This window comes from Oncorhynchus mykiss, chromosome 32 (assembly GCF_013265735.2).
Source record: "Oncorhynchus mykiss isolate Arlee chromosome 32, USDA_OmykA_1.1, whole genome shotgun sequence".
In the NCBI taxonomy this organism is placed as follows: domain Eukaryota; kingdom Metazoa; phylum Chordata; class Actinopteri; order Salmoniformes; family Salmonidae; genus Oncorhynchus; species Oncorhynchus mykiss.
This window is the reverse complement of record NC_050572.1, coordinates 40553403-40569133: the sequence shown is the minus strand read 5'-3', so window position 1 is coordinate 40569133 and position 15731 is coordinate 40553403. Positions and strand designations below refer to the sequence as shown.

Genomic DNA, 15731 nt, shown 5'->3' with positions numbered 1-15731 from the left:
AAGCATTCATTCAAACAGCACTTTTGTGCGTTTTGCCAGCAGCTCTGCTGTTTATGACTTCAAGAATATCAACTCCCGAGATTAGGCTGGTGTAACAATGTGATGTGAAATGGCTAGCTAGTTAGCGGGGTGCGCGCTAATAGTGTTTCAAACGTCACTGGCTCTGAGACTTGGAGTAGTTGTTCCCCTTGCTCTGCATGGGTAACGCTGCTTCGAGGGTGGCTGTTGTCGTTGTGTTCCTGGTTCGAGCCCAGGTAGGAGCGAGGAGAGGTACGAAAGCTATACTGTTACACTGGCAAAACTAAAGTGCCTATAAGAACGTCCAATAGTCAAAGGTATATGAAATACAAATGGTATAGAGAGAAATAGTCCTATAATTCCTATAATAACTACAACCTAAAACTTCCTACCTGGGAATATTGAAGACTCATGTTAAAAGGAACCACCAGCTTTCATATGTTCTCATGTTCTGAGCAAGGAACTTAAACGTTAGCTTTCTTACATGGCACATATTGCACTTTTACTTTCTTCTCCAACACTTTGTTTTTGCATTATTTAAACCAAATTGAACATGTTTCATTATTTATTTGAGGCTAAATTGATTTTATTGATGGATTATATTAAGTTAAAATAAGTGTTCATTCAGTATTGTTGTAATTGTCATTATTACAAATACATTGTAAAAATCGTCCGATTAATCGGCATCAGCTTTTTTTGTCCTCCAATAATAGGTATCGGTGTTGAAAAATCATAATCGGTCGACCTCTAATCACTGTAGATCATATTATTTTGCTATTAAGCTTTTGTGGGAGAACAACCTTAATTCAATTGTTCTAAAGGTAAATCAATGGGTCGATCGGTTCAGAACTCAAAATGGCTGACCAAGTGATCTTCCTCACTGCTGGATGTTTGAGGAAAAACTTGACCGATAGGGCACTTCTATTCACATTCACATGACTTCCCTGAAGGATAAGTGAAGTATGATGGATGATTTGTGTTGGTTAATTTTCATTGAAAATTAAAATATCTCCTTACCTTTCAGGTCTTGGGCTATATGGAATGGGAGTGGCTATGTTGGGTGCGTAGGTCAGATCTGAAAAAGAGAAACAAACATCCTGACTATAGGTTAAGGTTCACCATTTTTTGTAATGTCTTTTTTTTATTTTAAAAACGTCCCGTTCTAATGATGTATGCTTTTACACCTGAAGAAAGGTAGCCTCTGTCTTCTCTATATTTGTCTTTGCTTGTCTGTAAGGCTGCCTGTTGCTTTTACAGTACATCCACCTGTCTGTTCCCAGTATGTCTATGTTATATATGAATGTCCACTTCAAATCAAATCAAATGTTATTTGTCACGTGCCAAATACAACCTTACAGTGAAATGCTTACTTACAAGCCCTTAACCAACAATGCTTTAATGCTTTAAGAAGTTAATAAAAAGAGTGTTAAGTAAAAAATAGAAAATAAAGTAACAAATAATTAAACTGCAGCAGTAAAATAACTAGGGATGCACGATATATTTGTGAACATATCGGAATCCGCCGATATTAGCTACAAATTCCAACATCGGTATCAGCCGATGTCTAATTTAACGCCCGATGTGCAAAACCTATATGACAGAAGGTACATGACGTAGGTACATGACGTAATGACGCCATGTAAAATTTGGCGCTATACCTGCAACACAGCATTCCTAAACTAGCCCACAATGTAATTTGAAAGAGTAACAACAGCGAGACAACTCAAAGGCGAAATCCATTAAAGGCAAGATAATGGAATTCATTACCCTTGACAATCAATCGTTCTCTGTCGTGGGTGATGTTGGCTTTCGCCGACTGGTCGAGCACCGGTACACACTACCAAGTGCGCTGTTTTTCAGATGTTGCCTTACCGGAGTTACACAATAATAGTGTCACTGCTATTAGCTTCACGACATACAGTGGGGCAAAAAAGTATTTAGTCAGCCACCAATTGTTCAAGTTCTCCCACTTAAAAAGATGAGAGAGGCCTGTAATTTTCATCATAGGTATACTTCAACTATGACAGACAAAATGAGAAAGAAAATCACATTGTAGGATTTTTTATGAATTTATTTGCAAATGATGGTGGAAAATAAATACTTTTTTGCCCCACTGTACATACTATGGAACGCCGTTTGGGTCTTTGCGTGTCAAAAAAGATACAGTAGCACTGTCAAAGCTTTACAAAAGAATTCTGCAAACAAGCAAACACCGGCCACTAACGATGTGTTTACAATACCGCGTTGGTAATAAAGCATAATTTGTAAGACCACAACTTCTGGGGTAGCTAGCTTTAGCTTGGTACCTAGCTAGCACCAATACAACCAGCCTGAAAACAATGACCAGTAGAACCTGCAGTCATTTTCATTATTCTTAGCAATGATTTAGGAATCCATGTGAGTAGGTATTAGCTAGGTTGCCACTTGTTGGTCGCCTATTGAAATTGAACTTCAGTTCATGAAAATAAATAGCTAGCCAGCTACTTAACCCTGTTGCCCAAAGCTAAAGTTATAAGCAGCCAGCTAGCTTCATCTGGCTAGTGAGGCTCGATCGCCCCGGGTTGTGTTGTGAAGCTAGCCACAATAAGCATTAGGCACAATAGTGGAATTTGCAGTTTGCCTTCAAAATAACAGTATGTCATTGACAGTAATGCAAATGAATACAAATAGTAGAATTATGCCATTTTTATTTTGAAGGCTAACCGCAAAGTCCACTATTGTGGCTAATCCTTATTGTGGCTAGCTTCACATAGATGGGTCTGGCCACCATTAATCAAATAAGAACTGTCTTAAAAATAGGGTTATTGAGGCCTCCCGGGTGGCACAGTGGTTGTAGCGATGAGACAAGATAGTAGCTACTAAACAATTGGATACCACGAAATTGGGGAGAAAACAGGGTAAAACAATTAAAAATAATTTAAAAAATATATATATTAAAAAATAAATAAAAAATTGGTTATTTTAGATGACACCTAGATTGTTGTTTTGCTATGTTTTTGGGGAAGAACATTATTTGCATGTTTGTTTCAGTGTTACTTGCCTCGACGCGAGCATAGAAGTAATTTAGCTCGTCTGGTAGGCTCGTGTCACTGGGCAGCTTGCGGCTGTGCTTCCCTTTGTAGTCTGTAATATTGCAAGCCCTGCCACATCCGACGAGCTTCAGACACGATTCAATCTTAGTCCTGTATTGACGCTTTGCCTGTTTGATGGTTCATCGGAGGGCATAGCGGGATTTCTTGTAAGCTTCCGGGTTACAGTCCCGCTCCTTGAAAGCGGCAGCTCTACCCTTTAGCTCAGTGGGGATGTTGTTTGTAATCGATGGCTTGTGGTTGGGGTATGTACAGTATATATCATCAATGACCAGTGTATGATATATCAACAGATTTCTGTGGGTGAAAATTAACATTCAACCCCTATATATCTCAATGATTCAACCCCATCCACACACACAGCCTGCCTGCCTTCGAAGTCCTGAGGTCTGCATTGATCCAGTTAATGTATGTGGTTGAATATCATGTTTTATGAATGAGCAACACAACAGACTCCCAGACAGAAGAATTGAACCTGAAGAGAGGAACCTTTAGATGCTAAAACAATGTTACACATCGATGGGATACTTATTCCCTATATAGTGCACTACTTTTGACCAGAGCCCCCATATAAATCTGGTCAAAAGTAGTGCACTATAATAGGGTTCCATTTGAGACTAAGCCTAGCTATGGGCTTGTATGTATTCCCAGAACATGTTGGAAATATCACATGAACTGCTGGGGGGGTGCCATATTCATTCAGTGTACTATATTTGTTCAAATTCTCCATTTCAGCATAATAAGATGATGTGTGATTTTAATGAACTAGGCAAGTCTGTTAAGAACAAACTCTTATTTTACAATGATGGCCTACCCCGGCCAAACCTTCCCCAAACACGGACGACGCTGGGCTAATTGTGTGCCACCCTACGGGACTCCCGATCACTGCCAGTTGTGGTACAGCCCATGATCGAACCTGGGTCTGTAGTGACACCTCTAGCACACATTTACTACATGATATCCCTCAAGCAGTTTGTATAAAAACATAAATGAGAACTTACAGTTACTACTGAGTCTATAACAAAGATAAAGTAAAGGCAGAGTATAAAAAGGGTGCACAGGTGTCCTTGACGCATAGCGGCTGATTACTATTTAACAAAAGTAACAAAGCCAGTCAAACTGGTAAATAAACTCTCAAACTGCCTGTAATAAGGTCACTCCATACACACAGCTCATGACACAGTACTGTGCAACAATGTTCGAAAACGGGGTCTACCGTAAAATGTTGGGAATATAGTCCAGCATTCAGCGCACTGTTCAGCTCAATTCAATCCAAGGCGTTTGAGAGCTTATTTACAGTAGGGCTGTTCTGATGCTGCGGATGGTCATTTGTAACCAACCAAACTTGCTAACTGCCAGGTACTCAGCACTCTAGTGTCCCTCTAATCACTCTGACATCAATGAAAATGTAATTGAAAATCAAATCAAACATTCCATGAGAGCCCATGAGCTCATGTTGCGCAACATTTCTTTAGGCTATGCAATTGCTTGAGAAAACAAAGTTGAGGGCCTCTATTAAAAAGAAGAGGATCCCGTCAGCTTTCTATAGGCTAGGCCTATATTTATTTCTCAACTTTCCTAATATTAAGCTCATTGCTTCGCTTTACAACAGGAGTACAGCATACTTGGCTGGCATGAAATTTAATCATGGGAAATCGTCCTCCATTCACAAATGAAGTGTGTAGATGACATGTATAATTGTTCCCATGCCCCTGTTACGAGACAGGTGCATGATAATGGTACATTCTAAATCAAAACTAATTTCACACATACAGTATATTATTTAGTAGGCTATATGTAAAGACAAGATTAAATTAAGAACAGTCAGATGGGTGACAATATTAGCCTATCACGTGTGAATGATGTCCAGTGTGTGCAGAAAGGCATAAACAGCACACCCCTTTTTTTGCAACTTTTTCAAATCATAGTCGTACACCTCATGTAGCCTAGCCCATAGGCCTATATTTTTTGATAAGGTGGCCAAATAACTTCTTAATATTAAGCACATTATTCTGCTTTACAAATGGTGTAGAGCCTAACTGGCATACATAGGTGGTGAGTGAGTTTCAAGTTTGGGGAAGATCATTTTCACCATAAAAATGTACCTTTATGCATAATCACATTTGTGGTCACTTTTGAGAACAGTGTTTTCCCGCTAATTGATTGCATTTGGGAACATTTGCGCTTATAGCCTACTGCCGTGTGCGCATTGCTGTGCTTATAATGTGAAGAAATAGCCTAATAGTTTATCAACATCTTAAGCTAAACGTTCTGATCTGTTGCATCAGCCTCATTGCTTTTAAACGTGTTTTCGATGCGAGTGGTTGTATTCATTTGGGATCTATTGTATACCACAACTGTCCCAGAGTATGTTTGGAATATTTATTTCTCGCACAGAAGGACAAGTTGACCAATAGAATAGGTCAACTTTTGTACTATAAAGTGTAGTAGATTGACATAGGCTAGTGTGTTTTCTGTTTGTTAGGCCTACTCATCTTGTTGGCTGACGAAAAGTAAATGTGGACATTTCTAACATCTTCAATATGAGCCTCGGAATTCCATAATGAATAAGCATTGAGATTTCTTAGAGCCATGTGAGTGAGAGCTGCTTCAGAGCAAAGCTGCTGGGATAAGGGAATTACAATTATTATATTCAGCCCAAGGACACAATGGCCACTTTGGTCGCAAAAGGCAATAGATTTTTTAGGGGGAATTATGGCCACACAAGGTGGATGCAACTAGGAAATTTGAGGCCTGGTGAGAATATTATTAAGTGCTTGTCAAATTGTGAATGAGAGACTGATGAAGTGTGTGCAGCCTGCACAAGAAACAAAGCAGAGCTCGTGCCTTTCATGCAACTGTTTTCAAAACATCATTACAGTGAATCACGCACCCTTAGAAAGTATAAAAAATCTAAACATATACAGTGCCTTGCGAAAGTATTCGGCCCCCTTGAACTTTGCGACCTTTTGCCACATTTCAGGCTTCAAACATAAAGATATAAAACTGTATTTTTTTGTGAAGAATCAACAACAAGTGGGACACAATCATGAAGTGGAACGACATTTATTGGATATTTCAAACCTATTTAACAAATCAATAACTGAAAAATTGGGCGTGCAAAATTATTCAGCCCCTTTACTTTCAGTGCAGCAAACTCTCTCCAGAAGTTCAGTGAGGATCTCTGAATGATCCAATGTTGACCTAAATGACTAATGATGATAAATACAATCAACCTGTGTGTAATCAAGTCTCCGTATAAATGCACCTGCACTGTGATAGTCTCAGAGGTCCGTTAAAAGCGCAGAGAGCATCATGAAGAACAAGGAACACACCAGGCAGGTCCGAGATACTGTTGTGAAGAAGTTTAAAGCCGGATTTGGATACAGAAAGATTTCCCAAGCTTTAAACATCCCAAGGAGCACTGTGCAAGCGATAATATTGAAATGGAAGGAGTATCAGACCACTGCAAATCTACCAAGACCTGGCCGTCCCTCTAAACTTTCAGCTCATACAAGGAGAAGACTGATCAGAGATGCAGCCAAGAGGCCCATGATCACTCTGGATGAACTGCAGAGATCTACAGCTGAGGTGGGAGACTCTGTCCATAGGACAACAATCAGTCGTATATTGCACAAATCTGGCCTTTATGGAAGAGTGGCAAGAAAGCCATTTCTTAAAGATATCCATAAAAAGTGTCGGTTAAAGTTTGCCACAAGCCACCTGGGAGACACACCAAACATGTGGAAGAAGGTGCTCTGGTCAGATGAAACAAAAATTGAACTTTTTGGCAACAATGCAAAACGTTATGTTTGGCGTAAAAGCAACACAGCTGAACACACCATCCCCACTGTCAAACATGGTGGTGGCAGCATCATGGTTTGGGCCTGATTTTCTTCAGCAGGGACAGGGAAAATGGTTAAAGTTGATGGGAAGATGGATGGAGCCAAATACAGGACCATTCTGGAAGAAAACCTGATGGAGTCTGCAAAAGACCTGAGACTGGGACGGAGATTTGTCTTCCAACAAGACAATGATCCAAAACATAAAGCAAAATCTACAATGGAATGGTTCAAAAATAAACATATCCAGGTGTTAGAATGGCCAAGTCAAAGTCCAGACCTGAATCCAATCGAGAATCTGTGGAAAGAACTGAAAACTGCTGTTCACAAATGCTCTCCATCCAACCTCACTGAGCTCGAGCTGTTTTGCAAGGAGGAATGGGAAAGAATTTCAGTCTCTCGATGTGCAAAACTGATAGAGACATACCCCAATCGACTTACAGCTGTAATCGCAGCAAAAGGTGGCGCTACAAAGTATTAACTTAAGGGGGCTGAATAATTTTGCACGCCCAGTTTTTCAGTTTTTGATTTGTTAAAAAAGTTTGAAATATCCAATAAATGTCGTTCCACTTCATGATTGTGTCCCACTTGTTGTTGATTCTTCACAAAAAAATACAGTTTTATATCTTTATGTTTGAAGCCTGAAATGTGGCAAAAGGTCGCAAAGTTCAAGGGGGCCGAATACTTTCGCAAGGCACTGTAGCCCAACGTTTGTATCACAACTAAAGTTGCATAAATATCTCTAAATTAAGCAAATTGGAGGACCTATTTCTTTGTTAACCACTCAACACAGAATAGTCCTCGGAAATCATTTGGAAAAAATGTCATTTCTATTTTATTCAGCTATGTTCAATTGTATTATTCATACAATAAAATAATATCAAATAATGCCACGGAATTCTAAGCAAATGTTGTCTGCTAAATTAACTAGTGTAGCCCACAGCCATATGACATAGCCAGATCAGGGATCAACATCACAGTATGCTATTCTGTTCTTCTGAAATAGACTACATTTTCTTCATATCACGTTTCTTTAGAACTGTCTAAAATAAATAATGGGTTTATTGTGATGTTGTAGGCCATATTAAATAGATTTATTAGACCTACATGTTCCAAAGGCCTGCATCAGTGGCTTGAAGGCTATGAGTGGAAAGCAGGAGATGATAAACGTGTTTATGTTAATTAATGGTAAATTACCGTGAGACCAGCAGTTATTTGCCTGACAATCACTGGCTAACAGAATTTCATGACCGCCACAGCCGCCACTACGTACAGGCATACTCGCAATCGAACACAACAGATAGACACACACACACGCACACACAGGGGCCCCTGCAAATATGTATGTACACCAGTCGCAACTATAGATACCGTAGCACAATCTCAGCCATAGATGCACACCATGCACAAACGCACGGATTGAGATACAGAGAAAGCAGGGAGATAGTTAGTACCTATATAAATCAACCACAGAGTAGGGAGGCAGATAACACAGGGGAGGGAAGAGAGAAAGGAAGAGGGAGAAATATATGTGGCTGATCATGGAGATGGAGAGATGGTGGGTTTACATACTGGTACTGGACATACAATACTGGACACACAATACCGTACATATGGACAGATTAGCAGCTGAGGTAGCGTAGATTTGGGCCTTTATCTAGCAACAATAACATAACAATCACATACGTAGTGTGATTCGCCAGTGCCTCACAAGTCATTACATTAATATAAACAACATAATGCTTAGGCTTGGGCGATAAACCGTTTATTTCTTGAGACTCTAAGACGTTGAGAAAATATTGAAGAAAATATTGAATTTGGCCTTTACTGCTATAGCCCATAGAAACAAATTGAATAGTGCATAAATAAATAGCAAAAAAACACAGTAAAAAAATAAATCATAAGGAATACGGTTTTGAAGTGTCTGTCCTATATTCAGGAAATAAACAAAAGCTCAGTGCCTTCGGAAAGTATTCAGACCTCTTTCCTTTTTCCACATTTTGTTAAGTTACAGCCTTATTCTAAAATGGATTAAATAAATCAAAATCCTGAGCCATCTACACATAATACCCCATAATGACAAAGTGAAAACAGGCTTTTAGAAATTTTAGCAAATTTCTTAGAAATAAAAACAGAAATACCTTATTTACATAAGTATTCAGACCCTATGCTATGAGACTCGAAATTGAGCTCAGGTCCATCCTGTTTCCATTGATCATCCTTGAGATACAACTTGATTGGAGTCCACCTGTGGTAAATTCAATTGATTGGACATGATTTGGAAAGGCACGCACCTGTCTATATAAGGTCCCACAGTTGTCAGTGCATGTCAGAGCAAAAATCAAGCCATGAGGTCGAAGGAATTGTCTGTAGAGCTCCGAGACAGGATTGTGTCGAGTCACAGATCTGGGGAAGTATCTGTTAGTACCAACATGTTTTGCAGCATTGATGGTCCCCAAGAACACATCATTCTTAAATGGAAGAAGTTTGGAAGCACCAAGACTCTTCCTAGAGCTGGCCGCCAGGCCAAACTGAGCAATAGTGGGAGAAGGCCCTTTGGTCACTCTGACAGAGCTCCATAGTTACTCTGTGGAGATGTATTTTATTTTACCTCTATTTAACTAGGCAAGTCAGTTAAGAACAAATTCTTATTTTCAATGAAGGCCTAGGAACAGTGGGTTAACTGCCTTGTTCAGGGGCAGAACGACCGATTTTTACCTTGTCAGCTCGGGGATTCGATCTTGCAACCTTTCGGTTACTAGTCCAACGCTCTAACCACTAGGCTCCCTGCCGCCCCAAGATGGGAGAACCTTCCAGAAGGACAACCATATCTGCAGCACTCGTCATTGAATCAGGCCTTTATGGTAAAGTGGCCAGATTGAAGCCACTCCTCAGTAAAAGGCACATGACAACCCGCTTGGAGTTTGCCAAAAGGCCAAAGGTGCTTCACAAAGTACTGAGTAAAATGTCTGAATGCTTATGTAAATTTAATATTTTGGTTTATACATTTGCAAAAATTATGGGGTATTGTGTGTAGATTGATGAGATTTAAATAAAAAAAACAATTTTAGAATAAGGCTGTAACGTAACAAAATGTGGAAAAAGGGATGGGTCTGAAGCACTGCACATACCAAGCCTCTCTCTTTACCAGTAAATATCCCCACATCAAACAAGTCATCCCAAAACATGCAGGAAAGATAATCGAACAAACTTAAAAAAAACATTTCTATCACTTTCAGTGTTTTGGAACCAGCAGTTCATTTACTCAGATTGATGACATCAGACCACATGATGATTTGTGGATATTGTCTTTAGTTACAGGAGGACAGACAGATCAAGGGGTACCCAGATGAATGGATGGAAGATGGGACCGGAAAGGGGAAAAAGATGAGCGTATAACGGAAAGAGAGAAATGGCGACCCTATACTTCTAACTTCCAATACCATCGCCATATATTGTAATGCTAAAATAATACAACCTGGTTCTCACCAGCCATGCTGCCATGCCCTTCATGTCTCTCTTAAAGTTGAATTATAACACACATATTTTCGATACACACATTGATATATAACATGAAACGTGATTGGCCCAACCCCACGCATGCACAGGGGGTCACATAAGAGTGACTGGGCCCTCAGAACTGGATGCTCTGAATGCAGCCCCCTCCAAAATCCTAATCTAAATGTGACCAAGGGTAATTCTACAGGGAGAGGCACCGAGGATAGCATATGAGATATGAACCCACATAAGAGAACAGCAGAGGGGGGAGAGTAAGAGAGAGAGGGAGTGCGAGAGCGAGAGAGGGGATAGGATGGGGGATTAGGATCTTAGGTAACATATTTTTCAAGCAAAAAGTAAAAAGTTGAAAAATAGAGCAAGGCGTGAGGAGGGCGGGAGAAAGGAGAATCTAGGAGAAAGAAAGCAATAAAGGATGAGTGTATGAAGAGGAAAAGGATACGAACAGACACACAGAGGCAAGAGGGAGATGGAAGGAATTATAAAACATTTGGACAAGTCAAAGCGCAAAAATATAAAAGTGAACTACCAGCACAGGTTTAGGAGATAAATCCAGTTCTGTCTCTTTCTCTCTTTTTCCCTCCTTTTCCTGCAATTTTGAAGAGTCCTATCCAGACATCCCTCCCTTCTTCTCTCCCCCTACGGGTCCCCCTTCTGTTCTCGCCCTAAAATGTTTCTTGGTAATGCCGGTATTCTCTCTCCTACCTCTCTTGCTCTCCCACAGAACATGCTCTCCATTTTCTCACTCTTTATTTTTGCTGTCCCCTTTCATCTGTGCATTCCGCAAGCGTTCTCTTCTTTTCTTCGTCCCCTCTTCCAGAATGGGTATGTGAAGAAATTTGTTCGAAGTGGACTGAATACAAAATGAAAGTTAGCGAGCAATATTTTTTTTTAGAAAGAGCAAAAATAATAGGGAGGCGTAAATGCACAAATCAATTGATAGCATGCAGTCTGATGCATGAACAATCCAGGGCCTATGTTTTCAGGGGCACTCTCTCTGCAGAGTAAGGGTGAAGTGGGTCTAGTCTCTCTGTACATGAGGGAAAAACCCAAAGCAAGCAAATAAAAAAGAACAAAAAAAACAAAGCCCTGGGTTTGCTGCGGTCTCAGGCGAAAGTGGATAGTAGACGCGCGTGAGGGAAGGAGTCAGCCCGGGTGTGTGTGCATGTGTGTGCCTATGTGTAAAAAGGTGGGAGGAGAGAAGGGAAAGCTAGCACGACTGGGGGTTCATTAAATATCCAGGAGGGAGGGATAGAGGAAGAGGAGTGTGTCGTTGGGGAGAGAGGGAAGGGGAGGGGGCTGCTGGAATATTTTCTTTCTCACTCTCCCAGTGTTCGATTTTTGGACTTGCATTTTTACCCTCATTCCAGGGTTAATACATTTTCTTTCAGCTTTGTGTCCTGCCTCTTTTTGCCTTCCATTTTCCTTGCTTACTTTCTGCTCTCTCTCTGTTTTATTCAGGCCATTTTCTACACATGCACTTGAACCCTAAATCCCGCCATACCCTCCCCTTTCCCTCTTTCTCTTTCTCGTGCTTGCTCTCTCTGTCTCTGCCTGTCTCGCTCTCTCCTAGACAGAGGATTGAAATAGTGCTTGCAGGCTAAAAGCGAGCGAGTGAGAGGGAGGGAGGGAGGGAGGGAGGGAAAAGGAGAGGGGGACAAAAAAGGGGAGAGATGTAGAGAGGGGGAAGGGAAGATGCTTAGAAGGTCTGATTCAGAGCTGAGGGTGGCTGTGTGTGTGTATGTATGTGTGTGTGTGTGTGTGTGTGTGTGTGTGTGTGTGTGTGTGCGTGCGTGTGCGTGTCTGACTTATCATATGTGTTACTTAATGCTTTCGGTCTTCAAATGCTATTTCATGTTTGGTACACTCGTAAGTCTGAGGCAATGGCAAATAAAGAAGAAACATGATCCTATTATGATGGAGGAAAACATAAAAACATAAAAAACCATAGCAGCAAACTTCAGGGACCTCAGGACTTTTTCATGAAAAGCTGCAATATCTTAACGCTATAAACATGAACACATATTAAAGAGTTCCCTTAACAGCACAGACAGTGACAATAACTTTTATTTTGGAGCAATTTTCCTGCATTATATTTACCATGCATTGTGTACTACTCTGAAATAATAATATAATTACAATGAAATGAAGGGGTATCTGGGAAAAATAATGTATTATGAATAACTTGTTACCATACTATTACTAAATTAGTAGCACTTCATGATGTGCTACCCATTTAACAATGTGCATTGTCCTATTGCAAAACCTTTTCTATGACCTAGAAAATCCAAACCAGTTTATGCCATACTGACAAAGCATGAGGCTTTTCCATTTCAAATTTATGTTTGTGGGCTCACAGCGTCTGAGCGACATCTGGCACCACAAGTCCTTTCACTCCCTATTTGCATCCCAAATGGCACCCTATTCCTATAGTGCACTACTTTTAACTATAGCTTTGATCAATAGTAGTACATCATATCATTTATGGGGAATAGGGTGCCATTTTGGATGCAAACCCCATCTCTCATCTAGTGATGTAAAATGTCACTACACCAGCTAAGTTGCCTGAAAGCATTGATCTAAGGTCAGTTTGTTTATATAGGGTACCTTTGTCGGTGGTCGGTAAACATCTCCATCTACTGTAGGTGTAGGCTATCTTCTCCCTGAGGCCACTGCACCACACTTCATGTATAGGAATGGTCGCTGGGGAAAGAAACATGTCGACATAAAATGAACAAGGCTGCCCTCTGCTGGTATAGCAGTGTGTGTGGTCTCACCTGGTGTCCACACTAAGAGGCTAAAGACATGAATACCACTTGAAGCTTGATGATGACTTGATCATTTGAATCAGCTGTGTAGTGCTAAGGCAAAAACTAAAATGTGCACAGGTGTTTGGAGCATTCCGATATGCCACAGCTGGTGAGGTGTCAGGTTCGCCTCTGTACTTAAAGGGTGATTATTCCAACTCACTGTGAAATGCTGCAGATCTGCCCGCAGACGAGATAGGAACACATATCCCACACAGAAGAAGTGGATAGAATTCGACAGGTCAAGGTATCCTTCTTCCTCCAAAACTGTGCATGTGAGACAGGTTCCATGTACAACAAGACAGGCAGAGGAAGAGAGAAAAAGAACACAGAACAGTGCCTTACCTCCCTTAACTTACCTCATTTGCACACACTGTATATAGACTTTTTCTATTGTTATTGACTGTATGTTTGTTTATTCCATGTGTAACTCTGTGTTGTTGTTTGTGTCGCACTGCTTTGCTTTATCTTGGCCAGGTTTGCAGTTGTAAATGAGAACTTGTTCTCAACTAGTACCTGGCTAAATAAAGGTGAAATAAAATGTTTACCTCTGGTTATGGACACTTTTGCCAGCAATATAGCTTCCACGGCCTGTTCCTCGGACAATGCAATATCTACATTTTCCACCCCTTGATCAGCCCGCACTCTGAAAGTAAAGACAATAGCTTATTTTTTGTAGATAACTGAGATATGGCCGTTCAATCTAAAGCAGATGTCATTTTCAGGATACGCCAATACAGCACAGAAAGCTTAACACCAGACTGGTATTGTGGTTGTTCATTAGGTGATGGGAAATATGCAGTTTGTATACAAAATAATATACTTACCTGTTGTATCTTGGAAAAAAGCATTGGAAATAAAAGTGAAATGTTTAACCTATTAACCTGCTTCATTATTTACGTATTACCAGTTGATGAAGAACAACTCCAATTTCATACATCATTGAAAACGTGTCTAGGAATAAGAATTAAAAATGTTAAAATAACTTCTTAGATTTGATGGAGACATTATACAGCTTAGTACTTTATCAATGTATATTCATGTGGACGAGAGACAGGGGAGCAGGAACAGCTGGATCATTCTGGCAATGATACCCGCTGCAAAGACTCCCTACACGATGACCCGTTACTCTGAGACGTCCTTTGACCATTCTAAAGCCCGCATGGGGGCATCCTTGCCTTAATGGCGCTGACTTTCTGTTCTAACTCTTCATCTCACATATCAGATTAGCATTCCCTGACAGACATAGTGTTCTTTCATCCTTCTGTAAACAAAGCTAACCGTTACACTGACATGAAATATGATTATATATCGACTATGAAACAAATACGACATGGTCTGCTTATGAGTTGCCATGAAAGAAAGTTAGATCAATTCAACTGAAAATGGCGAGAACAGTCGTTCGTAGCTAAATGCTTTTGGTTAGCATGATAATAATAGTAATAATAATGGCATTATTTATCACTCTACGGTATGTATGTATCTATGTAATATAGTACAATGTTATGAACCGACACTGAATCGTAGGAGCGAACTACTAGCTATGTAAAAGTTGGACGGAAGAACGCCCAGTGCTGCTTACCTGTGTGCTGCTTACATCATCAAACAAGTCTTTCTTCGTGGGTGTCCGCTATGACTTCCTTTGTGTGGGAAAGAAAGGCTGAACAGTATTTGTTGTAGCCAAACTGACACTCAAAAAATGGCCAAAATGGAGGGTGGTTGATAGCGAAATTAAGTTCTGTTTTCAAATACATGTTTTGTTCTCGAAATATTTTTGGGTGAATAAAATGTTTTGCGCTCTCTTACAAAATATTTGATTGCAAAACATTTTTTGTTTTAATTTAATGCCTCGTATTTGCTTTCAGAACAATTATTTTTGATTGAAAGAAAAAAAAAATTGCTTTCAGAAAAATGATTTTTGACTTGACAATAAAAAAAGTTTTTCTCTCGTCAAAAAGACATCCATTTGTTAAAAGTTGGGGAGGGGGGCTAATAGCTGAACAATAGACTATTCAACCTTTACTAAAGAATAGTCTTATAGCCGAGCTAGGTGTGAGAAAAAAAACGTCCTACCACAGACCAGATTTACCTTAACGGCCAAGTGGTAGTTAGAGCACTGATTATGCTTTTGGGTCCCTATGCACTACTGTCTCTAACTGACAATGAATGGGCAATATAAACCAAATAAGAAACTGATAATTGTGCACGACTTCAAATGAAACAAGCAGGGAGCAGGTTTCGAACACTCAACCTTCTATCCCGAAGTCCAGCGCGCTATCGACAGTGCACCAAAAGCGTGCTCAAGCCGCAGAGCGTGTTCTCGCGGTAGCTTGCTAGTCAATGAAATAAAGTAATGACGTTTTCAAATAAATGACCTTAGCGTTATATTGGCTGACAATTTGTTAGCTACGCTGTCCTTACGAAGCACATAGCATATCATTACAGCAGTATGTACCGGT

General features: G+C 40.2%; 1 long non-coding RNA gene across 3 annotated transcripts in view; it reads right to left on the bottom strand.

Moving 5' to 3' along the window:
* The window catches only part of LOC110488457, a 41183-nt gene extending 26192 nt beyond the window's left edge, over window positions 1–14991 (bottom strand). The window contains exons 1-5 of one of the 3 annotated variants that reach the window (XR_005041374.1): window positions 14855–14991; window positions 13821–13918; window positions 13436–13539; window positions 13073–13168; window positions 1036–1093 (exon numbers count right to left, since the gene is read on the bottom strand). This is a non-coding gene — a long non-coding RNA (uncharacterized LOC110488457). Of the gene's footprint in view, window positions 1–1035; window positions 1094–11170; window positions 11643–13072; window positions 13169–13435; window positions 13540–13820; window positions 14830–14854 lie in introns of those variants that run through there. The other 2 variants (XR_005041373.1, XR_005041372.1) reach the window with 2 other exon arrangements.
* Window positions 14992–15731: the final 740 nt, after the last annotated feature.